The sequence below is a fragment of the Diabrotica virgifera genome, chromosome 8, assembly GCF_917563875.1.
Source record: "Diabrotica virgifera virgifera chromosome 8, PGI_DIABVI_V3a".
NCBI lineage: Eukaryota > Metazoa > Arthropoda > Insecta > Coleoptera > Chrysomelidae > Diabrotica > Diabrotica virgifera.
Genome location: NC_065450.1, coordinates 148,569,344 through 148,595,980, shown reverse-complemented (window position 1 = coordinate 148,595,980; position 26,637 = coordinate 148,569,344). Strand labels below are relative to the sequence as shown.

The window sequence follows — 26,637 nt, the reverse complement described above, 5'->3', positions numbered from 1 at the left end:
GAAAACTAATAAGAATTTTGGAAAAATTTAAACGCAGAATGAAAGATTACATTATAACCGAGGGCGAAACTCTCTAAAAACTTTTATGTTTATATTGATAAGTGAAAGGGTGAAAAAAAAAGAAAATTTAGTGTGATTTTTTATTTCAAATATTTAATTCAAAAGAAATTTTTGTTTATTCTATTCTTTTTGACATGAGGCTGTATTTGATTTCTCTATGTCATTGTATGCTATTGGTTAGTTCCTATCATTTCAGCCGACGTACGTCACGATTGGATCAATAGGGCCGAACATACATAACTAAGGCCCTTTTGGCATGATGCTGTATTATTTTGAAGTCGATACAGCCTGAATATTTTTTTTTATTTTTTTACGTTCTATGTGATTAAAAAAATTAAGAATCACCGCAATTTTAGCCCACCACCCCCTTCCCCTTTCCCCACATCAAAAAATGTCAATTTTTCGATTTTATTTTTTTTTAAGTTGGTTTGCAATTAAATTATAAATTACAAAAAATTCACACGCACAGCTGAGGCTTTTACAAAACATATATTTTTATGGACCCGAAGGTCGAGTGTACATAACCTCAATGTTTTTTGTTTTTTTAATAGGTACGTATAACTTTTTTTGGCGATGGCTGCATGTCTAATTTTTTTGCGTTTTGTGAATTTTATCAAAATCTGTATTTCTGACTTTTTTCAGATTTATTCGTAAGGTGCGCCATCTTCAAAAATGCGGAAAACTGGTTTTTTCGGTAGTTTTTTGGGATTTTCTCCATTTTATATACTTCAAAATAGACTAACTCAAGGTTTTTTATAGGTTACGTATATATAATTTGAAATAACTGAGTTTTTAGGGATATTCAAAAATTGTGTAAAACACCTAAACCCCCCAAAAACTATGTTTTTTCAAATTCTTAAAAGTTTCTTAATTCTTTCGTACCCCATGAAGTTAAATTACAAAGCCATTAAAATATAACTAGAGGTGATTCATACCTACTTACCATCTCAATTGAATGCAATCATCGGCAAAGCCATCTTTTAGTGTCATTGTGTCATCCCCAAAAATCTACCTGGGTCTTAAAATGCAGGTATGCATACTTGTTCCGTTATAACTCTTATCTTTTAAAATTTTGTAGTAAAAGCATTTCTATAGCTATAGTGAGTTTATTGCCCTACCTCTTTATGTGGCTTAATGATTTGGATTGTAAACACAGATAAGAAAGGGTGTGATAGACCAGAGAAATTAGCAAATAAATGGCCTCTTTCGTGACATCCGTTGATACAGGTATCTAAGAACTGCTTATGGCATTAGGGTAAATTTAGTTACAACAGTATCCAATATAAAAATTATGCAAAAAATCAAACGTACTTTTTAACTTATAAACAATATATAAACAATTAAAGATCGCTATTTGATTGTAAATATTAAAGGTGGAGACCGGTATGCTGTATGGAAAGGTGATACAATTTTACTGAAGAGCATAGAAAATTCTTTAAAATGAGTGTTTGGAAAGTTCTTTTTGTTAATTTGTTGCTTAGTTATTTGGAAAATAGCTTCAAAAGTCGATTTTTTGAAAATAATTAATAACTTTTCTAAAAATACACTAAAAGCTTTATTTTCGCGTAAGTAAAGGAACAATATTAGAAGTATTCAGCCGTTAAAATTTCAAGAAGTTTTACCTAATAGTTATTGCAAAATTGAAATTGTTTATCCCAAAAAGCTTCTATCTACAGCGTTATTATGCATAAACTATTAGGTCAACATAAATTCTAAAGACATCAAACCAAAGAGAAAGGTTCAATTTATCAAATTAGATCAAGTCTTGAATAAAAAGTTTATAATAAATATTATAAATAATTATAAAATAATTTTGAAAAAGTAGTGTTATTTTAAGCTTATTCGCGAACTCAAGCGAGGGTGCTGCCGCTTATTTTGAACTAGAGGAATTGGGATGAAGATTTAAACAAAACATCCGTTAACCTATATATCAATGTCGATTGAATGCTTGTCTGGTGTGTTCATTTAATGAATGATTTATTTATATTAATTAATTACATCAATAAAAATATTAATTATATCAAAATGCATTATCCCAATTACATCGGCCATTTTCATGCAACTGCACTGCCACCTATAGTCGATTGAGTTCGCGAATAAACAATTAAAATAACAACCGCATTAACATGTGGGAATTAACTAATTTTGATGGGAAATAAGCCACAATTTTACTAAAAAAAATGGTTTTATTTTGACAACGACACCCGATTTGAGCGTCGAAACGTTAATAAAATCAGTTTTTTTAGTAAAATTGTGGCTTATTTCCCATCAAAACTAGTTAATTCCAAAAATGCCACAAGAAAATAGCTTCAGAACAACAACACGTAGGAAGTTAATTTTTTTTATTCGACATGTTGGTATTCTTATAGAAACTGAAACAAAAATTTAATGCCCTACAACCCTTAAAACCCGAGTTAGCCACTTTTTTCAAAAATTCACCGGGGCTTTGTTTATAAATATTAGAAAATTTGAAAAGCAACATTTAAACGAATGAAAGAGCATGTTTATACAAAAAAAAATTAAAACGATTCTTTTAAAAACGAGCCGTCCATGATGCGCCAAAAGTGAAGAGTTTAAAAGTAAAGCGATTCTTACCCTCTTGATTTTATTATCAAAAACTTAATTCACAACTACACATTTATAAAAGGCGCAATACCTCCGGTAAGATTTAGGTACAAAATTAACAAAACCCAAAAAAAAATATATAATACAATATTCCAGTTACCCGTCGTTTGTCACCATTAATCCCTTTATCCTAAAGATAAATAACAGTTTGTCGACGAAAATTCCATTCGATCAAATGTTCGTCGATGAATTGTCCATTCGATGAATTGTGCATTCGACCAACTGTTTGTCGACCAACTGTTGTCGACCAATTTTCCGTCGACGAAGTGTTCTCGACCAGCTTTCCGACACCGGATTTGGGTGTCATTGTATTCTGTTGGTTAATTCCTACCATTTTAGCCACCGTACGTCATGATTGGAAAAATAGCAGCGAATATACGTAACTAAGGCCCTTTCAATATTTTACTGTAATTGATTTTTCTGTGTCATTGTATTCTGTTGACTGATTCCTATCATTTGAGCCGCCGTACGACACGTTTGGACCAATGGGAGTGAAGATACGTAACTAATACCTAACAAGAGGTTTACTCAAACTTCTTTTTTGTACTTATACCACTCGGTAAAAGTACAAAAAAAAGTTTGGGTAAACTTTTTCACAACTGTGTAAATACTAACGAAAAATCTAAAATATTAAAAAAAATTAGTGGAATCCGTTAATCTGTTCTCGAAAAAATTAGCTATGAAAATGAGCATAATTTTTTATATCCCTAACTTTTGACGAGCAGTTTAGCTTAAATGGGGAAAAGCGGTAAGCTTAGACCAAACACCAGTAGGAGGCATTCAATTAATTGAGGAAAAAAATTAAATGGATAACAATATTTATTTCAGTTACACAAAAGGCATTGTCCCGCTAGAATGTTTGAAATCACAATTAATAGTCCTACAAAAAAGACAGGCGTTTAAAAGTGATAAGACCATTGAACAATAAGCCTGTGAGCTACCTTTTAAACACATTCTTAAAAATAATCCATAACACAATTAAAAAAAGGTTTGTTAAGAAATTCTTTTATAGACTTCAGAAATTCAACAACTTCTCCTGATTATGTTTAAAAAACGTACGGAATGCACTAAATGAAAAAAAAAAAAAAAGAAAAAGATTTATCATACCGTTATACTATAATATATCCTTACGTTGAATATTTGATGCTTCCCTGTGGAGTATAAAACGGACAGTTGTGTTTTTCCCGTGATCTGCCTTGTTTAGTCTTCTTTGTCGTTTTATTCGTTAAATCCTATCCTCTTAAGTCACAGCGTCAGAAAGCAGTGGGTATATGCAGTGAACGGGAGGCCTATGTCGAACAGTGAACGTTGGGGCCCTTTCGCGTTTATCATATGTAGAGAAGTCGCTTGTCAAAAACTGGACGTATGTAATCGTATTCTATTTGTTAAATACTCTCACATAATATGTCATACCATGTGCGTTAATCCATTTTATTTCTACAATTTTAAAGTGTTATTACATGCCGTCATTTTCATTTGTCTACACCATCGTATTCTGCCAGTTAAATACCATCGTTTCAGGCGCTGTACGTCACGATTGAACCAATAGGACCGAAGATACATAACTAAGGCCCTTTTGACCTGCTGCTTGTTTGATTTTTCTGTGTCATTGTCTTCTCTGATGCCTAAGGCATATTTATGACATGTCTTATTTTTAAAGAAAACAAGTAATTGGACTTCGTAAGTCCTAGGTTTTCACCCAAAGTAATCGAAAGTAGAATTGGAAGTCGATATTTGAATTCTTCGTGTAACTTTGCGTGGATTGATATACAAATTTACGAATTTTGAGTCATTTTTACTAAACTGTTTACACAGAAATAACTCTAAAGATTCAAACCTTTCAATACGCTTCGATTTATGTGTTCGTATACTATTTCTGAGTCTATTGGGACCGTGCAAGTTCGGCAAAACGACACCTGGTTTCTACGCTCTGCAACTTTATTCGCACTTTTAATTATATTGGCCAATTATATTAGTCCTGGTTACTGGATAATTGTCAAGGCCATAATCCAAAAAAATAATAAGAAGAAAAAATAAGATTCAGGTTATGTTATTAAAACGTAAACAATTGTATGTAGTAAATAAAACTAGTTATTAAAATGCAGTACTGCAAGCAAAATACAATTAATTTAATTTGCCTTCATATAATAATTGCATATAATATCAATATTGCAGAGCAACATATAATTTTTCTTCTTCAATGACAGTAGGTATGAAATGTACGTCAATTTGACAATTTCAATGGACAATATGAATTATTTAAGAAAGTTGCAATATTTCTCCGCTATTCGCGCACGATCGTTTCTCGTATCCGTTCCAAGTACTTGCACACCGCGAATAATGGCATTTCCGGTTATAACTTTTTAAGCGGAAATTACGTAAAAACCAAAATTTTACATTTGTTCTCATCTTGCTAAGCCACGTTGAATAATATATCACTTATTCTCTTTCGGCAACTTTAAAATAGTAAATACTTACGGTTGCAACTCTAAAACCGGAACTCCGACGTCAAATTTCTCATCTTTAATAATACCATCCTTAAGTTAAAAGCTTTCATTCGACACCCGATTTGTCATTCTATCTGTATTAATAACGGAGGAGTTGTATTCGCGGATGGACAGACATACGGACAGACAGCCTAGGTAAAATTTTTCATCTTTAATACCATGCTTGAACTATAAGCTATCATTTGGCACCTCATTTGCCATTATACCTGGTATAATGACGGAGGATTTATACTCGCGGTCGGAGGGATCGACGGACAGACAGCCTAGGTCAAATTTTTCACCTTTAGTATCATCCTTGGATTATAAGCTTTCATTTGACACCTTGTAGCAGATGGATTTCTACTACAATATTTTATAAAAAAATATCCATTAATTTTAATCCTATCCCAAGAAAAATATTAATTTTTTTAATATATTTTGCGAGTTTATATATCTTTAAAATTTCCTAAGCCGCTCCTGTTCGCATTGTAAAGGTTAGGAAATTTCCTATTTATTTGTGTAGCAATAACCAACTACGTAGATAGTTATTGTGAAATCATTCATTATTCGAGAATGAATCCTCTAAAAGGTTCAGTGTTTTTCCTTTAAGTTTTGAGCGCTAAAAATCCCATGTTATTATTGGTCTGCATTTTGAAAGATCCTTGAGTTGTAGTTGACGATTGGTCAATAGTTTTGGCCGAAAGATCGAGAAGAAATGCATCGTTTGGACGCGAGAGAGACGTGACGATGTAAAGCCAGTTCTAAAAGTACATCACTTCAGTAAACATCTTTTTGTTAGAACTCAACCAACAGACTCGTAGAAAGTCGCACTTTGCCGGCAAAATGGTTTTATTTTTATGGTAAAAGAAGTGAAAGACTGGCAGTTTGCCCAGTAAATGTCAACGAATATAATGACAATAGTTTCACGGCATTTTAATGGATATATTATTGTGAAATAGTTCTATTGTTATGCAGTTTGGTTTGCCGGTGGTAATAAAAAAGAAGTGCGTGGTTTCCTGGTTCCTGTCCTTTATGTAGCTGTTGCTATTTTTATGATGTTTTGGATTTGTTCATGTTCCAGTAAGAAATGCCCAGATGATATTATTTGGTATCGATTTTATCCAGTTTTGTAATGATTTGAATATCTTCCCCTCCCAGCCCCGTCTGAATGGAAAATTTTGAAGTTCCAAGTGTTGTGACATGGATTTTTGTTTTAAGGTATGATAATGTTTATTTTAAATAATTCACAAGTGGATATTATTGGTAAAGGTTTTACATAATTAAAAATGTTTGTTTTCAACATGGAAAATATATTATGTAAAGTAAATATTAGATGGCAGTGACATTTGACAGCCATGTCAAATTTTTGTTTTGGTACACTGCTAAAAATAAGGTTAAAAATTGTAAAATCATGTATTTTGTTATTATTATTCATTTCTGGTTTGAGAATGTGTCTATTCTCAATAAAAATAAAAAGGTAATAAGGTTTAAATAAACATTATAAAATGTACACATCTTTATTTCTGTAACCTCTTTAATTTAAAAAAATTATTAACAGATAACTAATACAAGTGAATTAAGTTTTAGAATAGAAGAAAATATAATGGCATAGAAGCCAATAAAGATAAATGTAGCCCACTATAACCCCAACGAGGAATCTACGATGAATGTCCCCCAGTTGCTTTCCAGTAAGTACTCGATATGAGAATTTGAGGATTTTTCAAACGGCGTCCCAATTTGTTTAAATAGTAGGAAAGTCCTCAAGTCTGTGTAAGTATCCTTTGCTTATTTGGTTATGTAGTTTAGTCTTCTTTAAACCCTCCTACCCCTCCCAACGAATCTACGACCTGCCACCGCACAAAAAATGAGCTGCCGTTCGCATGAAGGTTTATGTGTCTGTTCCTTCTACTAGCCCCATTTCGACCCCCCAGTATCTTAGTAGATAGTCTTTCCTTGTCCCCATAGAGCAGACAGGTAAAACGCTTCAACCTCATTTGTCATTCTACCTGGTATATTGACGGAGGAGCTATATTCGCGGTCGGACGGACCGACGGTCAGACAGCGTAAGTCAAATTTCTCACCTTTAGTACCATCCTTGGATTATAAGCTTTCATTTGACACCTCTTTTGTCATTCTACCTGGTATAGTAGAGGAGTTATATTCGCGGTCGGACGGACCGACGGACAGACAGCCCAAGTCAAATTTCTCACCTTTAATACCATCCTTGGATTATAAGCTTTCATTTGACATCTCATTTGTCATTCTACCTGGTATAATGACGGAGGAGCTATATTCGCGGTCGGACGGACAAACGGACAGACAGCCTAAGTCAAATTTCTCACTTTTAGTACCATCCTTGGATTATAAGCTTTCTTTTGACACCTCATTTTTCATTCTACCTGGTATAATGACGGAGGAGTTATATTCGCGGTCGGACGGACCGACGTCTCACCTTTAGTACCATACTTCGATTATAAGCTTTCATTTGACATCTCATTTGTCATTCTACCTGGTATAATGACGGAGGAGCTATATTCGGGGTCGGACTGACCGACGCGACGGACAGACAGCCTAAGTCAAATTTCTCACCTTTAGTACCATCTTTGGATTATAAGCTTTCATTTGACACCTCATTTGTCATTCTACCTGGTATATTGACGGAGGAGCTATATTCGCGGTCGGACGGACCGACGGTCAGACAGCGTAAGTCAAATTTCTCACCTTTAGTACCATCCTTGGATTATAAGCTTTCATTTGACACCTCTTTTGTCATTCTACCTGGTATAGTAGAGGAGTTATATTCGCGGTCGGACGGACCGACGGACAGACAGCCCAAGTTAAATTTCTCACCTTTAATACCATCCTTGGATTATAAGCTTTCATTTGACATCTCATTTGTCATTCTACCTGGTATAATGACGGAGGAGCTATATTCGCGGTCGGACGGACAGACGGACAGACAGCCTAAGTCAAATTTCTCACTTTTAGTACCATCCTTGGATTATAAGCTTTCTTTTGACACCTCATTTTTCATTCTACCTGGTATAATGACGGAGGAGTTATATTCGCGGTCGGACGGACCGACGTCTCACCTTTAGTACCATACTTCGATTATAAGCTTTCATTTGACATCTCATTTGTCATTCTACCTGGTATAATGACGGAGGAGCTATATTCGGGGTCGGACTGACCGACGCGACGGACAGACAGCCTAAGTCAAATTTCTCACCTTTAGTACCATCTTTGGTTATAAGCTTTCATTTGACACCTCATTTGTCATTCTACCTGGTATAATGACGGAGGAGTTATATTCGCGGTCGGACGGACCGACAGCCTAAGTCAAATGTCTCACCTTTAGTACCATCCTTGGATTATAAGCTTCTATTTGACACCTCATTTGTCATTCTACCTGGTATAATGACGGAGGAGCTATATTCGCGGTCGGTCGGACCGACGGACAGACAGCCTAAGTCAAATTTCTCACCTTTAGTACCATCCTTGGATTATAAGCTTTCATTTGACACCTCATTTGTCATTCTACCTGGTATAATGACGGAGGAGTTATATTTGCGGTCGGACAGACCGAAGGACAGAAAGTTTAAGTCAAATATCTCACCTTTAGTACCATCCTTGCATTATACGCTTTCATTTGACACCTCATTTGTCATTCTACCTGGTATAATGACGTAACAGTTATATTCGCGGTCGGACAGACCGACGGACAGATAGTTTAGGTCAAATTTCTCACCTTTAGTACCATCCTTGGATTATAAGCTTTCACATTTTTTCAAAATTGGGTGAAAACAACTTGATGCCAGAATGATTTGTTGATGAAAATAATATATACATTCTCAAATTGCCTATTTTTCGTTGTGGATAATATTGTATTCAACAGTGATGCCAAATTTCTGATGCCAAAATGATTGATAATGAAAGTGGGATATACGTTTTCATGTATATAGCGGCAGCGACAAAACGGTAAAACACTGAACTAAATGTATATAATATTTTCACTGTGCCATCATTTTGAACTCAAACATTTTATGGAATAAACTTATATAAGTCAGTAAGGAATAAACAAAGAAAGCTGATATATTAAAGTAACATCAAGGAATCAAATCTCTAACTACAGAGTTGATTAGACTTCTGCTAACAAGTACAGGAAAAAAGTTATTAAGGTAGTGTAAAGTGGCATCGATATACAGATGCCACTTTGCAAGACGATGCCAAATTGATGGTAAATGCATAATGTATCGATGCCAAATTGATAGTAGGATTTATATATATATATATATATATATATATATATATATATATATATATATATATATATATATATATATATATATATATATATAATACCACAATGCAACTGTAATAATGAATAAAATACAATATGAGGACAAAATTACAGATCTAATTACAAATGGACCTTATAGCAAATTAACGAAGGATCCAACGAAGACACTGGAAAACAAAATATATAGAACTTTATTCAAATTTAAAAATGATCTAACATACTATCAAAGAAAATTAATGACACCTCACTACAGTAAGACACCACACTTTTATGGAGTGCCGAAAATTCATAAAGCGAACATACCACTTAGACCCATTTGTAGTACCATCAATTCTCCTTGTAGTGAACTATCAAAATTCTTATTAAACATTCTAAAACCATTTACTAATAATGATGACACTTTTATAAAAAATACAAAACATTTTTTAAATAAATTATCAACTATTGAATTTAATCCAAATAATATTTTAGTAAGTTTTGACATAAACAGTTTATTTACAAATGTACCATTAGATAAAACTTTAAACATAATCAAAACGAAATTAGAGAATGATAATACATTGGCAACTAGGACAAGACTAAATGTATCAGCTATAATGGAATTATTGACATTATGTACCCATAATACCTATTTTCAACTAAACATGAATTCTATAAACAAAATTTTGGTCTAGCAATGGGCTCTTCTTTATCTCCATTATTGGCTAATATATTTATGGAGGATTTCGAAACTAATATTATTTCTAAACAAAATTTAAAACCCACAATATGGTGGAGATATGTAGATGATGTGTTTTCAATATGGCCTCATAGATCAGAATTGTTGGATACGTTCCTGAATATTATAAACGATCAAGAAGAGACAATAAAATTTACAATGGAAAAGGAATACAATAACAGCCTACCTTTCCTCGATGTTTTGATCTCAAAGAAGGATATTGGATATGAGACTCAAGTGTATAGAAAACCAACATACACCAACAGATATCTCAATTACAAGTCAAATCACAACATCAACGTTAAAAAGGGAATCATTAAATCCTTATATGATAGAGCCAAAATTACTTGTTCTAACGAAAATTCCTTTTTAGCAGAAAAACAATTGTTAACATCTGTTTTATTAAAAAATGATTATCCTTTATCGTTTATAAATAAGGAATTGTCAAGATTGGATCGAATGGAACAGAACAACTTAGAACGGGATCCTACAACATTCACCAGAAATAATACGAGGAAAATATCAATACCATACATAAAAGGACTATCCGAGAAACTTAAAACAATAGGAAATAAATTCAACATTTCAACAACATTCAAAACAACAAACACATTGAGATCTATTCTATCTAAAACTAAACCTAACAATGATCAAGAAAGAACAAAGAATTGCATTTATAAAATACCTTGTGAATGCGAACAATTTTATTTAGGTGAGACATCAAGACCATTAGACGTTAGAATAAGTGAACATCAATCTTATATTAAAAATAGAGAATTTGAGAGATCTCAAATATGTCAACACGCATGGGATAATGAACATAGAGTTCAGTGGAGAGATTCAAGTATAGTCCTGAAAGAATCAGATAGCAAAAAGAGAAAAATCAAAGAAGCGGCTCTAATTATGCTAAATGAAACCAATTGTGTCGCAAATTCCTCGGTAGAATGCAGTAGGATGTGGTTACCCATTCTGAAAGAGGAAGTCAATAGAAAGAAAATACCAAGATTAATAAGTCAATAATATCGAGCTAGTACATATTTTATATTTTAGTAGTATATATATCTAGTATTATTAATATTATTTATAATTTAAACATGTTACAAGTCAGAATTTGGTATTATTTTTTGAGAGTAAATTAATGTAAGACCAAATACTTACGATGTCGGGATAGTATCACAGGGTTTTTCCTGGTTTTCCCTTGTGATTTACTATGAAGTCTCTAACTCGAGAATTTTACTGTCGTTGCATTTGGTTGTCTTTTTAAAGACATATCACATGCTATAATTTTTTATGACGGATATTCTTGAGTTGGGGTTAATTTCATGTAATCGAATGAACTATCTTTCAGTAAGTCGTCCCAGGAACGCAACTCATAAATATTGGCAATATCATTTTAAAGTCTTCTACTTTAAAATGTATAATATATGTCCGAATTGCCAATATAAATGAGTGAGATTAAATAAATTATTAGAAGAATTTTTTTGCTTAGCAACAACACTTTTGTTTATTAGTAATATTTTGTATTTTGACAACGGCACCCGATTTGGGCGTCGAAACGTTAATAAAATTATTTTTTTCATTTTTTTCATTTTAATTGTGGCTTATTTCCCATATAAATAATTAATCATTTCTGATCTTTTTATCTCTCTGAGGAGAATTTTAATTTTTAAGATATCAGTTTTAGAAAAACTATAAAACCTTCTTGAATAAAGAATTATTATCTTTTTAATACACTATGTTTGCTTATAAAGTTACATTTTAGGAATTATATTAATAAAGTATTATTAAAAATACCATTATATCAATTATGATTTATTAAAACTTATTAATAAAACATTTAAAAAAACTAATTAAATAGATCGTACAACACAAAATGAAACATAAAGCAATAACAGTACCTAGTAATTGTTTTTCTTTACAAATTTTTGTGAAAACTTAAATTAGTACTCAGGAAAACATTGCGTTTCTTTATTAAAGACAACAATAATTTGTTGTTAAATTAAATTAATCCTTAAATAATACTACAGTTTAATTTATAATAATTTACCCAATTCAAAAAAAGATAATTCACATACCTATAACAAAAAAACTATGAAGAATAAGGTTACACTTCACAAAACCACTTTTTACGCACATTATATTGCTTCTTTTTTATAATAAATTATCCAAAAAAAAGTTACAACTAAGAAAGTATCCTTCTATCATAACATACTGTTCACTTTTAGTGTTATATCTTTTAAGAAATATGGTTATATTTTTACTTATAACTCTATATTCCAAAAATAAATCACCCTTTTAATTAAATTAACTTATTTTTGTCTATTATATTCTAAGATATAACTCTTTTCGTTAAAGCAAATAACGTTCTGTAAATAGAGTTAGGGGAAACGTTCTGTAAAGAAAGTTAGGGGAAAACCAAAGAGTTACATCTGCCATCTCTTTGATACTACTGTACTTACACATGTAACTATTTTTTCCATAGTAGAAATCACTATTTGGAAGGTATTGATGCAATAAAAAAAACCTTTAACATTTTGAGATGTAACCCTCTTCTCCCAAATGAACGATATGGCTCCTTAAGTACTTATGGCGTCATCAAACTTCGCTATGTGTTATTATTATTAAATTAATAACTTAACATCAATTGTATTAAAAAATAATTAACAAAATTCGAATATGTTCATAAACAACTTTCTCTTTACAAAATTGATGAGGGCGTGTACACTTTGGGTGACAACAAAATTCTTCTTTTGATTGGCCAGATGTGAGAAACGCACGGTAAAAGATGAAATTTGGTGAACTCTTCCGTTCCGTTACGTTTCTCTTACGTTCCGTCAGGCGCTTGCGTCCATCTATAAACACAAGTACACAAAATTCGGTGTTGATCTTTTCCAATGCGTCTCCGTTGCGTCTACGTCTACGCTACGTCAAACTATAAATACAACTTAAGCACCCATAGCAAATACGCCTATCCGTGTAGTTGTCGGTTTTACCGCTGATTGATATATTGATTATAATATTTCAATTTACGGTTTTACACACTTCAAGTGACAAATATTTGGGCGCATACAGCGTAGCCGCATAAAACATAACGCATAGCGAAGTGTGGTGCCGCCATGAAATAAGGTATTTTTAGCAAAACCACTTTTTTCATTGAAACAAAGTGGCCGCATCAACGCAACAAGTTCTTAGCGAAGTTATTCAGTTAACCAAGCTCAACAAACGTAGATCTGGTACAAAATATTGAAGGACCTTAAGCTTAAGATTCTTTTATATTCAGCAAATTAACTGACTCAAAGTACTTGCGGCCAATAATCTTGCCATGTATAAACAACAGGAAAGTGCTCAAGTACACTTCCCTGTTGTTTACACATGGCAAGTTAAGTGGCCGCAAGTACTTTGAGTCAGTAAAAAGCGTAAATAAAGCTTTAGGTAATTTAGTAAGGTTTTACTAGGCAGTTTGCTATTAAACCTTTATTTACAGTTGGCAAGTTTACTGGCTGAAAGTACTTGCGGTCACGAAACTTGCCAAATCTAAATGAAGCAAGATAGCTGGTAGAGTGTTGGTAGATTGTTTATTGAACGTCCTCTTTGGTATTTTAGACATTCAATTAACAAATGGATAACGATAAGAGACGTAGCACATAGGTCGCACAATAAGCGTTTATTGGCCGAAAGTGATATAAGCGTGTGGTCTTAGTGTACCCGTAGCCACACTGCAGGTACACGTAGGCGGGCTAGGTCTCGAACACATGCAGGCGGTTACGCTGCGGTTTACCTGAAAAACCCAAACGCCGCGGTTTAAGTTAACATAGGAACAAATGTAACATGCGTACACATGCAACCGCCCAAGGTCGTCAAACCACGGCGGTTGTAAGTTACTAGAGGAGGACTGGGGCCGGCAGTCAAACGCTGTCACGTGTACGGTACAAACGTCGGCTGCAAACAGCAGTGGCAACCGCTGTCAAACCGCCCTCATATGTATGAGCGCTTAGAACCGTTTGCTAGCACTTGTTTTCCACTGTCTCAGTACCGCTTAACCTATTGATTTACCTATTCGGTTGTAAATATCCAGTTTTAAAAAATAGTGCGTTTTGTTTATTTTGCTATAGATAAAAAAATATAACATTGCTTAAATTGGTTTTTGACTTTATAGCCAAGTTTGTGCTGGATATTTTATATACCGGGTGTCTACTTATATTTTCCCCCATTTTAATTGCCTATAACTTCTAAACGGCTCAAGATAAAAATATGCGGTTCTCACTGAAATGTTTTATTTTAGTAAAAGTTTTGTCTGAATGAATTGAACTATTTATATCGCTTTCAAATACGAAATAAAATATGACGGATTTTTGAAAAAAAACGTTGTTGACTTTTTTTAATGGAATACCCAGTATATTCTTTTATAAATTGAAAGAAAGGTCATTTACCTATCAAGTGATATAAAGTTTTTTAAAATCGGTTGTAAAATCACTGAGATATTAATTTTTAAAATGAGAGGTGCAACGTGGATATCACATACCTAAATAACATAACTAACCAAGTTATGTGATTTCCACATTGCATCTCTCATTTTAAAAATTAATTGCGCAGTCATTTGACAACCGATTTTAAAAATTTTTATATCGCTGGATAGATAAATTAATGACCGTTTTTTTTTAAGTTTTTAGGTAAGTGACCATTTTTTACATTGCTTTTAAATAAAAAATGGCGGATTTTTGAAAAAAAAACGTTGTTGACTTTTTTTATTAAAACACTCAGTATATTTTTTTGTATCTTGAAAAAACGGTCATTTACCTATTCAGCGATATAAAATTTTTAAAATCGGTTGCCAAATGACTGAGCAATTAATTTTTAAAATAAGAGATGCAATGTGGAAATCACATAACATAATATCATTTTGCTCAGTTATGATATTTAGGTATGTGATATCCACGTTGCACCCCTCATTTTAAAAATTAATTACTCACTGATTTGACAACTGATTTTGAAAAACTTTATATCGCTGGATAGGTGAATGACCTTTCTTGTAATTTTCAAAAAAATATACTGGGTGTTCCATTAAAAAAAGGTCAACAACGTTTTTTTCAAAAATCAGCCATTTTCTTTCGTACTTGAAAGCGATATAAAAAATTCAATCTATTCAGACAAAACTGTTACTAAAACAAAACATTTCAGCGAAAACCGCATATTTCTATCTTGAACCGTTTAGAAGTTATAGGCAGTTAAATTGGGGGAAAATATAAGTGGACACCCTATTGTTTAGAAGTCATCCGTTATGACATATTTCGTCACCTGGTCTTGATTTATTTGCGTTTATCTTGCAGAATTTTATATGTTTTTACTTGATTTTGCAGAATAATTACAAACATTTTGTATTCACAAGGTGTCCTTATTTGTATTTATCGATCTTTAATTCCGTATTATTTTTGACAAATTACGATTGGATATAATTTAGCACGTTAGTTACTGGCATATATTTAGTTTAATAGATGTAGGCAGATCATTATCAAATACTATACTGTGCATTTATTTTCAAAATGAAGTGCAGAAGTGAACAACTACTTCTCTGCTCTTTGAACGGGTTTTTTAATCGACGACGGTTTAACGAAAAAGTAAAAAGTGGACATTGACTTATTGGTGATGCCATTTATTCTATTCAATTTCTCTAAAAAGAACATTTATCAGAACGATCCATTTTCTACACTAAAAAAAACTTGGATATTTTTAATATTTATCTTCCTTAAAAGAAGCTTCGAAAATAATTTAATAATTTTAGTAATTTAATTAAATTCAAGTAAGTACCTACATATGTGTAAATAGATCAGCTGTAAAATTATTTAAAAATATTTCCAACAACTTCTAGGAATGCAGTTCTTAGAACATATACAGGGTGTAACTAAAATACAGGTAATAAATTAAATTACATATTCTGGGATCAAAAATAGTTCGAACCTAACTTAACTTAGTACAAATGTGAACAGAAAAAAGTTACAGCCTTTTGAAGTTACAAAATGAAAATGAATTCGTTCCCATATATTTATCGAAAACTATTATGCCTGGTTGCACCAACAGATCTTAGGCTTAAGCCGAGAATATTATAAGAATTAATGTAATATAATTACAATAAAATGGAATAGGAATATCATAATATATTAATAGATATACTTGATAAAATGGTAAGAATCCAAAATTATGGTGCAACGTAAGTGATACTTCCGGTGGTCCTATCTATAAGCAGAGCTTAGCTAAGCTGGAGCTTTAGGTCTGTTGGTGCAACCAGGCATTAGAGATTTTTTATTGAAAATGGACATGTTCTAATGCTAGGATTTTAAAAAAATATATAGTGAAATTTGTGCATCTCATGAAAATTGTATGGGAGTTTTGTTTCCTTAAACCCTCCCAAACCTTTGTGTGCGTTTCAATTAAATTGTTATTGTGGTACCATTAGTTAAACACAATGTTCCTTAAACTCACCAACAACAATGAGTTGGTGGTGGAGACTGACATGTTTTGAGAAGAATAGGTACCGGTAGGGAGCTGTTAAAGGACATCAAACTTGCAATCTTGGCCACATAATGAGAAACGAAAATTATCGCCTCATTGGACAGAGAGAGACAGATTTGCCAGAGTAGTCGTTAATCTCCACTAAAAGAGACAGCACCACAAACAGAATATATATTATAGAGAGTTTAAAAATTATGGAATAAATTTATTTATTCGAGAATAGGCCATTTTGACAAAAATCCCGAGGCAGGTCGATTTTGATTTTTAAATTATGATTTTTTGGCATATATAAATATCATACCGGTGACGTCATTCCTCTGGGCATGATGACGTAGTCGATAGGGGTCATGTGCTAGGTCATTTCAAAAGTTATTCAATTCTCTAGTCAGTAATATAAACATTAACCTAACTATTTATGCAGAGTGTCCAAAAATTTTTTTATATAAATTAATTGATGCAAAAAAAGAATGTATGTAATTTATTTAATTCAAATGTCAAAAAACAGAAAACAAAAATGTTTTAATTTTTTAAATAAACGTTGCTTTTCGCTTAAATTTAATGTTCAAGCTGCCACCAGCTGCCTCTTGGCTGTTTAAATATTTAATTTAAGGGTATGGGTACGTATTTTCGGATGCAATGCTGTTTAAATGGGGATTCATTTTTTTCGAATCCTGAGAAAACGAATAAGTATTTTTGAAAAGTTTAAACGCAGAGTGAAAGATTACGTTCATACCGAGGGCCGAAAGTCCCTGAAAACTTCTATAATGTTTATTTTAATAAGTTACAGGGGTGAAAATCTAAGAGAAAATGTAGTGTGATTTTTAATTTTAAATATCTCATTCAAAAGAAACTTTTTATTTATTCTAAGGGACTTTCGGCACTCGATAAAAATTTAGTCTTTCATTCTGCGTTTAAATTTAAAAAAAAAATATTTAGTAGTTTTATCAGGATTCGAAAAAAATGAACACATGTCCGTGGTGATATTTTCCAAAACGAACATTTTGTCTATCAACGCACTGAGTCAAATAGAATTTGATGACAAGGCAGTGACAGTTTTAAATATTTGACATGGCATCGGGAATATTTTGAGTTGTTGATTAAATAATATTGATATTGTATTTGATAAATAATTGATTTAAGACGTGAACTTAATAAAAAGTTATTTATTGTTTATTATTTATGGAAGATCCAAGCAGAGAATAAATCAGGGTATACTCTGTGATCCAAGTATATTGTTGTTAAAGATGTTCAAAATTGTAAGCGTTCCATAGTAACAGTATATTATTAAAAAATCACTTTAACACTGTTTTCTCGATTGAGTTTTAGTTTTTGTTGTACATATAAATTATTACAATCACTGAATATATAGTTAGTGGAAAAATTGTCACATTTATTAACTGAATTAATAATTTGCAATTATACAAATAACAGTAAGTTATCCAAGAACATTCAAGAGCCATCTCTTTAAAATTAATGATGACAGTGCCAAGTAGAATGACATTCTAGTAATGTTTACGTATCCATACCAGCGTGAATTTTACTACACGTAATTTGCCGTGTAAAGACAGAAAAAGTAGGGATAGCCTTAAAATATTTGCGAATTATGTACCGATGGCCTTAAGCGAAAGCAATGTTTATTTTTGAAATAGAAATTTGTTTCTGTTTTCTGACACCAGTAAAATGTATTTTGAATTAAATACTTTAAATACATTCTTCTTTTCGTGCTAAATATTTTAGTTTGAAAAACATTTTTTTGGACAATTTGTATAAATAATTATGTTAATATTTATATTACGGAATAGAGAATTGAATATTATCCTTTCAAATAAACTACAACAGGACCCATGTTACCTATTCTCATTAAAAAACAATCATCAATTACGTAATCATCGATAGATGATGTTACTAGTATAATAATATTAGGCCAAAAAATTATAATTTAAAAATCGACCTGTCTCGGGATTTTTGTCCAATGTCGCCTCTTGTCGAAAAAAATAATTGATTCCATAATTTTGAACTTCTGTATATTATCAAAAACTATTTAAACGATATTTTAAAACATTGGTTTATGGGGATTACAAGTTATGACCAACTCAAAAAAAAATTGCAGATATGGTATTTTCGGTTGAACCGGAAGTGAACAACAACTTTCTAATTTTTAATGAAATATCCTATATTATATTACATTTCGTTGCATTTTTAGGTAGCATTCTACGTAAAATTCTAGACAAAATTTTTATATTATTGTACCATAAATCAAAACTTAATATATTTTAGTATTATTTATAATCATATCATGGTGTCTTAAAAATATTTTCACACGAAGAACGGGTAACGCTTTTTCAGGAATTTACATCAAAATTTAATTTTTAATTACGAGGTGTTCACGAAAAATGATACATCATTTTTTATATGTAGTTCAAACTACAGTAAGTCAATAATTTTAAGCAAAACACCCTTTATTTTATAATTTCATTAAAAAATTAAATCGATTGTCTTTCATATATTCTTGGGTTCCATATACCTAATAGACGGAGATGCAGCGCTGAAAAACCTCTTTGAATTTACTAAAGCTAGATTTTTCACAGTTGATTACTATGAGTGTGTAGAGAAATATACTGCGGTCGGTAAAGCGAAACGTAGAACAGGGGTTACTGAGAGGGTATCAAAGTTGCTTTCCTACGAAGTTAATTATTTCCATTTACTAAGGCTGAAAATCAGTACACACATTCTAAATTAAATATAAATAAGAGTTATTATAGTCGGTCGGCCTCAATAGTCGATTGATGAAATGAAGCATTTTGGCTCGAAATTTTTTCGTCCAGCATGGATTTACTAAAAATTTTCACAGAAGTTAGGGAATAGTCCAAGGATCATTTTCTATATCAAGCCGCTATCATACGCTAAAACCTTGGGGGTGGTTGCCACCCAATCTCGGGGGTGGGAATTTTTTAATACATTTTAACAATGTAATTCGATGGAAAAAGTGTTTCTAAGAAAAAAAATTTTTTATATTTTCTTCGTAAATCTAATATTTTTCGAGTTATTCGCGCTTGAAAATAACAGTTTTTAGACGAAAAAATCAACTTTTTTAGAGGGTTTTTTGAGAATACCTCTAAAGATGTTTTATATATTTTTGGCGAAAAAAGTTTCTTTAAAAATGATTTTGTAGGATTTTAAAGAGCTATAAGACTGTGTAAATTAAATTCCGTTAGATCCCTTAGTTTTTAATTGGGGCGGGTTTAAAGGGCTCTAATAAGGGGGTGTTTGCTGGTAAATAGAGGTTTTAAACAGCTATATCTAGCTAAATATTCACTGTAATGAGAATCTATGCATGGGTAATTTTAGTCATTAAAAAAGCTACAATTTAGTTGTTTATAATTTTTTTCTTATCTTCAGTATTTTAGGAGATATTTTGAAGTAAATGGTGAAAAATACCAAATTGCAAGAAATCAATTTTTCTTTAAACTCCAATTTTTCCAAACTTAGTCATTTAAATAGGTCAAACTTCTTGAGTGTATTGATAATATAAATATAAATAGGAACTACAGAAAGGTGAAGACCAATTTTGAATTAGGAAGGTAGTTAGGGGGTTGTTTTCACTGATTTTTTCGTAGAGAAAAGCAGGTACAGGTAATTTTTTTGATTATAGGTCGCTTAATTTTCATGCTAGAAAATTTTTATTACTTTTTTTTGAACGGTCTAATTGTATACTTGAAAAAAGATTATTTAAGTTTTCCCCAAAAAAATGCAAATTTTTCCCATTATTTGGCTTGGAATATTTCAAGTTATGCATTTGACGAAAAAAGCTAACCTTTAACATGCCGTATCTCGGTTTGTATTGGTCTTAAAGATATTGTAGGAAAAGAATTTGGTTAGTGTTACTAAAAGATACAATTTCGATATCTACAATTTTTTTGATTAAATGCATATTTTTCGAAGTATTCTCAAAAAACCCTCTAAAAAAGTCGATTTTTTCGAGTCGAATAACTCGAAAAATATAAGTTTTACGAAGAAAATATAAAAAACATTTTTTTCTTAGAATCACCTATCCATCGAATTACATGGTTAAAATGAAATAAAAAGTTCCCACCGGAGGTTGCCACCCCCGAGATAGGGTGGCAACCACCCCCAAGGTTTTAGCGTATGATAGCGGCATGATACATAAAATGATCCTTGGACTATTCCCTACCTTTCGTGAAAATTTCAAGTAAATCCATGCTGGACGAAAAAATTACGAGCCAAAATGCTTCATTTCCTCAATCGACTATTGGGGCCGACCGACCGGCTCTGTCCCGTCATACAGCTGACCGACTATAATAACTTTTATTTTTTATATAGTGATGAGAGCGCTAATAACCGGCAAAATAACGCAAAAGATGGAAAACTTATTAAGTTGTGAGATAAAAAGAAAAAAAACTAGTAGAGCTGTTAAATTTAGCGATAGTAACATATATATTGATATTATATTGATTGTTTCCCACCTTTAGACGTATCAGAGGCGTATGTCAACTAAAACTGTTACTGTGATAGTGGCATTTCTCAAACTCGTCCGATACGTCTAAAGGTGGGAAACAGTCAATATAATGTCAATATATAAGTTACTATCGCTAAATTTAACACCTCCACTAGGTTCATCCCTTTTTATCCCACAACTCAATAATATGTTTTCCATCTTTTGCGTTATTTTGTCAGTTATTAGTGCGCTTATCACTGTATTTAATTTAGAATGTGTGTACTGATTGTCAGCCTAAGTAAATCGAAATAATTACCTTCGTAGGAAAGCAACTTTGATACCCTCTCAGTAACCCCTGTTCTACGTTTCGCTTGACCGACCGCAGTATGTTTCTCTACACACTCACAGTAATCAACTGTGAAAAATCTAGCTTTAGTAAATTCAAAGAGATTTTTCAGCGCTGCCTCTTGGTCTATAAAGTTTATACTTCTGGATCTTATTTTATCGTTTTATTCTAAGAAACCACGCATAAACATGTTATAATTTATTGTCATTATTTGTGATTATTTTTACAAAGTGCTAGATGTGATCAGTGCCAATTTGCTGGTTTAGATTAGGATCCGGTATAGGTGAAATTTGCTAATCATTTTAGGCACGACAATAATAATCTATTATAAAACATAATAGTACGTTTTTTAACGGTGAAATATTGCAAAACCTCTAAATTTTAAACAACCGCTTTGGATTGATATGAAATTTGGCACACGCATAGCCAACATGTCAAAGAAAGAAAGTGATATTGTGCCGATGTGTGATTTTGCTCTAGGGGTGAGTTTCACACCCTCTCGGTGGTGAAAAAATATATGTATGTCCAAAACAAGTCCGGAAATGGCCAAACTGAATAATTCTAAGGAACTTTTGTTCTATAGAGTTTTTTCACTAGAGGTGGAAGGGGGTGGTTCATAGCGGGATAAAGTTACGCTGAGCACTGAGTCTTATTCTTTAGTCACATAGAACTTAAAAAAATGAAAAAAAAATGGATTCTGGGAGTGAAGGAGATTAGCTTTTAATTTACTTATCCCGTCCATAAGTGGAAAGATTATTGCCCCACTAAAAAGTGACGGCACAGTGTTCCTACGTTTTCTTTTAGGTTTTTTGATTTAAGTTATATGCTCTTATCGTGTCTAAAATAATTAGCAAATTTCACCTAGACCGGTTCCTAGCCTAGTGACTTTTATAGTTGTAACATTGTTATATAAATTTAAAAAATGTGAGAAAATCATAAGTTCTAAAGTATCAAGAGCAAGAAGTAATTTAAATCGTTTTAAAATTATTAACAAAAACAGAATTAGGAAATGGAAAATTTACTGTTAAATTAATACTAAATATACTTGTAATTAAAACTTACTTTATTTTGTTAGAGTGAACCACTTGTTTATTTGCTCCTGTAAAAAATAAATCTTCAATTAAAATATAACCTCTATAATTATCTAAATATCTATAATATGTTACCGGCCAAACCCCATTTCAGGACACACTAGTTTGGTCTAGGCCAAACTAGTTTAGCCTGATATTAATACGGACGCTGCAGGATAAACTAGTAAGGCCTTTATAATATACCTGCAAAACCAAAATAAATAGATAAACTTAATAAAATACTCTCTAATTGGAAAGTAGTCATTTTTATTTTAAGATAATGACTCTTTAAAATTTATGGGCAACTAGTAATAATCATGTTATAAAAATTAATCAGTGTTTCTTATAAAAATCAATAATTATACCTCAATTGTAAAAATTGTTTTTGTTGCAGCTACATTTGACAAAACCTTGTCCTGATCCAACTGAACCTCTCGTAACTGCAACCCTTGATCTACTCTCTCTAAAAACGTTTGATGGCATATGTCGAATTCTGATCTGAAAGAGATAAAGGGAAAGAGAGAGACATTAATACTCCATTAATAATAAAAGTTAGATAAATTATTTTCTCTTAAATATCGCTAAGGGTTACAGCTACCAGAGATTTAGTTGAATGGGACATGATGTTGTCAAATGCAGCTGGAACAAAAACTGTTGCAGAAACATATTTGCAAGTGCAAAAAAGCAATGATACTCCGCGATTCGAAGTGTCACCAAAACACTTCATGGAAAAATAAATAATATTTTTTATAACTGAGGTATAAGTATTGCTTTTATAAAAAACATTGATTATTTTTTACAATATGATTGTTTGTAAAACTAATTGTCCATTAGTTCTAACGACGAATCATTATCGTTTTAATAAAAATGATTATTTTCCAATTATGGAGTATTTTATTAAGTTTATCTATTTATTTTGGCTTTGTAGGTATACTATAATGTTTATACTAGGTCGTACTAGTAGTGGGTCCTGCAGTGTCCGTATTAATATCAGGATAAACTAGTTCGGCCTAGTCCAAACTAGTTTATCCTATTGCGTTTAGGACTATCCTAAAATCGGGTTTGGCAGGTAACAAATACATGATATCTGAATCTTAGCTTATCACTTATCGTCGAAAACATCGTTTATCTAGATTCTATATCAGGGGTTTCCAACTTACAAGGTATTGAAATTGTTGATCTGGTTTGTGTAAACCAATCAAAAATTATTTATTATTTTCGTGTTTATTATGCCATAGTGAAATAATTAACGCAAGCTTTAATATCTGAAACTATATGCTATAAAAGAGTTCATGTATCCTGTTTTCTCAAAAGTATATATCACTTAAAAAAGTATATTTCTTAGTTTTGTAAATACTCTCCCGGGCAACAAAAATATACATCTCAAATATTTGATACATATTATATGTAAAATAAAACATAATATTTTGTTACATAACCAAAATTAAGACGAAACACTAAAGGAAAGAGATATAGTTCAGAGAAATAAGGAAAAAAAATAGCCTGTTGGTGACACAACCCCCTCCAGGCCGAAACCAAATTTTTTGAGTAGTGTGGACATCTATAGTAATCACCTATATGTTTCCTGCAGCCGATTTTGATGATATACATAGTTATAAACAATTGAAGATCAAAAGACGCTAACTTTTCGCTTTTTTCGTTTATTGCCAAATGGCTAAGCATTTTAAACAAATTTGGAAGTAAGAAACTCATGAACCATATAAAAAACTTCAATATGGCTCCCACTGAATATGTCTATCCTTATTGGTTGCTTAGAAAATTGCAAAATAATTCATAAATTTTGAGTTTTTATAAGTATTCATAACTTATGTAAAAATGAACTTAGAATCTTCTTATTACAAGGATTGCTGATACTTCTGGTGCTTAAATTATACACTAAATTTCATAATAATTGGTCTAATAGTTTAAAAGTTATTTAATTTGTTTATCCCAAATTAATTTTTTTGTAACACTATAAGTCAGAAAATGATGAAGTTACATTAATACTTTGGATAGTTTATGAAAGAAGAAGATTCATACCAATAACTTAATTAAAAACAATGACAAAAAATAATTCTAAGTATCGCAAAATTATTTTGCAAGAACATGTCGATTTTTTGCTTATAAACAATTAGAATAACTTTTTAACCATCACCCGTAGAAAAATCATTTTTTTCAGATTTAGAAAGACTGAATTTTTATACAAATTAAAAAAAAAAATTGTCCTCGGACAATTAGGGACGAAGTTGCCGCCCCCCATTTTTTAATTCACAGCAGCTTTCTTTATAACAATTACGAAATCAAATCAGTCACATTGGAAAGAACATACTTCAGAGTTTTAATGTACCAAATATAAAAAATATATACTTTCAAACAAATCGTCCACAAAGCTTCAAAATGTGACCCTTAAAATCGGCCGGCCTCGAAACTTGGGAGATCGATGAGAAGGGGGAAGGAAATGTTAGCTGTATCTCTTGTTCTCGCCTATGAATTTCGACGTTTCTTTTTTTTATTTGTATGTACTTTTTGCGTACAGTACGAGTATGCATTATTTAAATAAATTAATTGTTATATACACCATCAAATTTGTTTAAACAATTTTTTTTCAATTTTTTTTAATAAAATTTGAAGTAATTTTAATCACAAAACATACATATTTATAAATAATATAATAATACATAGTTTTTATTAAACTTAGTAATAATTTAAAGTATGAAAAAACAAATTATCCCATTCGATGGTTTCTAAAAATAGTATTGGTCTATGGAAATCAGAAAATCTCAAATAAACTAGGTTTTATTTTTTTATTAAACATGCTATTAGATGAATGAAAAACTGAAGTTACAGAACCACCAAAAAAGAGATAAACGTAATTGATTGGGGTTGGAAATTAAGCTAAGAACATTTAGTGCCGATCCGATCAACAGATCTCCTTTATATCAGAAATTTTATTAAAATAAACTATCTGCTCTTGCAAAACTGGTTGCACCGAGTACTTGTTAGTACAGAGATATAAATAGTTTATGGACTTCGATTATCAAAACCTCAATATTTCTCTATTATCTATTTTGGAGTTTCTTTTTTTAATCTGTATGTACTATTTGCGTACGTTACGGATATGTTTTTTGTTTATAAAGTGGTTATTTAATTAACTATGCAAATTGTGTAATTTTTAAAATTTTTTGCCTCTTAATACTTTTTCGAAAAGTCAGTTTTTATTGAGATATTTTAAATATTCGTCAAATCCACCACATATTTGTATAATATGGTTAAGTACGATTATGAAGACTTGGTAATCGTATGAAAATTTATTATTTATAATTTACATTTTTAGGCATATTTTGAACCATATTAAAAAAGAAGCCACATCTTGATAAAAGGTGCCTTATCGAAAAAATACTAAGAGACAAAAAAGTTTTAGAAACATTTTGTTTAACTAATGGTACCGCAGTAATAGTTCAATTGGAACGTACACAAACATTTGAGGGGTGTAAAGGAACAAACCCCCATAAAATTTTTATGTAAACATATTAAAAAAGAAGCCGCAACTCGATAAAAACTGCCTTATCGAAAAAATACTAAGAGGAAAAAGTTTTAGAAACAGTGAGTTTAACTAATGGTACCACAATAATAAATTAATTGGATTGCACACAAAATTTTGGGGGGTTTAAGGGAACAAAACCCCCATAAAATTTTAATGGGATGCAAAAATTTCACTATAATTTTTCTTTAAGATGTTCCTGTCATACGAATGATACATGTCCATTTTCAATAAAAAATCTCTAATAGTTTTCGATATATTGGAAAAATCGATTTTCATTTTGTAACTTCAAAGGGCTATAACTTTTTTTATGTGCACATTTGTATTAAGGTAAGTTAGGACAAATCGATCTGTGTTGGTCCCAGAATATGTCATTTAATTTATGACCTGTATTTTTGTTACGCCCTGTATAACTAATATGTACGTTTTACAATAAAAGTTACATCAAATATTATTAAAAAAATTGAAAATAAATTGTTTAAACAAATTTGATGTTGTATATAACAATTAGTTTATTTAAATAACGCA

At 31.5% G+C, this 26,637-nt stretch overlaps 1 protein-coding gene across 1 annotated transcript in view; it reads right to left on the bottom strand.

Moving 5' to 3' along the window:
• Positions 1-26,637, bottom strand: part of LOC114331900 (orexin/Hypocretin receptor type 1-like) — a 1,700,655-nt gene that overhangs the window by 1,196,656 nt on the left and 477,362 nt on the right. Inside the window, exon 3 of the mRNA XM_050658583.1 lies at positions 22,561-22,597. The gene's annotated coding sequence lies outside the window, so the exon portion shown is untranslated. The remainder of the gene's footprint in view (positions 1-22,560; positions 22,598-26,637) is intronic.